A 2,340-nucleotide genomic window follows, 5' to 3' on the forward strand; every position below is an offset into this window, starting at 1 on the left:
TAAGTGCTTATTTTGAGGAACTTCCGAAAACGCACTTTTCTGAAGGATTAAAAAAACTTGAAAAGCGATTGACCAAGTGTATAGAGCTTCAAGGAGATTATGATGAAAAATAAAAAAAAATTTACCCAAAAAAAATTGTTTTTATACTTCATTCTAAGGACTTATTGAACTACCCTCGTATTTATAATGTTGTACAGCAAAAACTTACATTTACATATCGACGCTTGAAAGGACAAGAGAGGTGTTTTTTTGTCTATTCGATCTCCATATAGTGTGTAGATCAGCAACGGAACCTTGCAGGATGTTTGTTCAAGTAACTTTAAAATAAGATTATTAAATCAGTGAACCGACACACAATCAATTTTTACTATATAGTAGGCCGCTACTCGGCCCTAAACAGCTACTGTATCCACCCTTGTGTTATTTTTTTAGGAACGTAGAACACAGCGGACATTAGTAAAAATATACTTACTTTACGACGACCAAAGGTCTTTGTTCCGCGACTTTTTGAAATCGATTCGTAAAGACAAATAATTATGGCATGTTAGGGGTGAATATGAAGAGTCCGCGGTCTGAATCTGTTATTTCAAATTCAAGCAATTGTACACGGCTAGTGTTTTATTCAAACGATATTTGACAAAAGACATACTAAACAAGGTAATGTCTCGTTCAATTGTAAAAATTATCGTCTGAGCAAGTCTCGCTTCCATGAAAGTATTAGTTCAGTCGAGAGATGTCGAGTACTCTATTGTAGATTTCTGGCAAGACAAATCGTTTCTAGTGTCCTGGTGTGAATTTAATTTTTCATCCATTTTGTATTTTTCTTCCAATATTTAACATCCAAAACGTCAAAACTCAAAACAAGTAAATGACAAAACGATCTGACAGGATCAAAATATAAGATTCACTTAGTAGGACATATGGAAAAATGTTTTGAGAGCCGAGTGAAATCAAGCTAGGTAACCGCTTTTTTCGGCTCGAATGCAACAGCATACAAGGCGAAGACATATCGCTGTTCTTTTTTGTAATTTTCAATATAATACTATAATAATACGCGTTACTTTCATGACATTCAAATCAAAACTGCACGTTATGTGACAATTAAAAGCTATTCATATGTTTTCTACAAGGGGTCTAGCGGTCTAAATCTGCTATCTGCAGTGTTCTACTACTGGTTTTTTTATTGTTTTCCTTCGACTCGCATGATTCTGCGTTGTTTTTCGATCAAAGTAGTCACAAATATCTGTCAACATACACATAACTGCACACACACTGACATTTGTCTCACTGGTCTATTCTACGATAAACTGAGCGCTTGTGAGAAAAAGCTCGGATTTTTCTTGAGTCGCCATAAGCAATTAGTAGGGTTAGACCCCGAAACATTGTTCTAGATATCAGAACACAACTTGTGAAAATCCATTTGAAAAACTAAAAGTCATTTTGTCTTTTAACTTGAGGGATATTAACTGCTTATACAAATTGTTCTTGAAAATACAAAAAAAAAAGAAATTCGAAAAAATGTCTGTTAATAGGCTTAGACCGCGCACCCTTCAGGTACGCTGGGTACTTCGAGATAGTCACGTTTTTGTGCAAAAATTACCAATACTACAATTACCAATACATCCGATTTTCTGAGTCTTTCGGCATTCTGCATATCTAGTGACACGCTTTTGAATAAAGCATTGTCTGACTATACACAATCCTATTCACTTAATTGCTACGTTGTACATTGTCAGTCGACTGATGTGTTACGTCTGGTATTAAATTATAATATAAATTTCAACATATGCCTATACTTATATTCCACATTTATATATTTGAATTTACTCCTAGCATTGTTATTCCTAAACATGTTAGGATTATAAGTAAATTCAAATGGTAATAGGTATAAGCATGATTATCCTACATCGGTAGTACCATTTTGTATTACAATACACATTTGAAATTTTTGTATGTAACAACGAAAATCGTCAAATCCATTTTTGACAACAATTTTCCAAGTTTTAAGAGATATTTTTCCACTGTTTCTCCACTGTGGTGATATTTACCGCATTGCACACAGTCGACCTTCTCAATAGTGCGGCTCTCGGGGCGGTTGGAGAAATTTTTCTCGGAAGCGGGCTACTCCCACCAACGTCCTCTGCATCTCAAACTTTTGTAAGCTATGCCTCTCAATAACGCGCTCTTTACTGCATATAATATGTATGGTACAGTGCGAACCATATACATAAGGGCGGTCCAAAAATGCATGGCACATTTTTTCACCCTAGGGGGCAAGTCACCTCCCAAAAAGTTTTTATTTCCATTCCTTTGAATGGAAAAATTTTAGATTTTCGAACA

This window comes from Belonocnema kinseyi, chromosome 2 (assembly GCF_010883055.1).
Source record: "Belonocnema kinseyi isolate 2016_QV_RU_SX_M_011 chromosome 2, B_treatae_v1, whole genome shotgun sequence".
Classification (NCBI taxonomy): Eukaryota; Metazoa; Arthropoda; class Insecta; order Hymenoptera; family Cynipidae; genus Belonocnema; species Belonocnema kinseyi.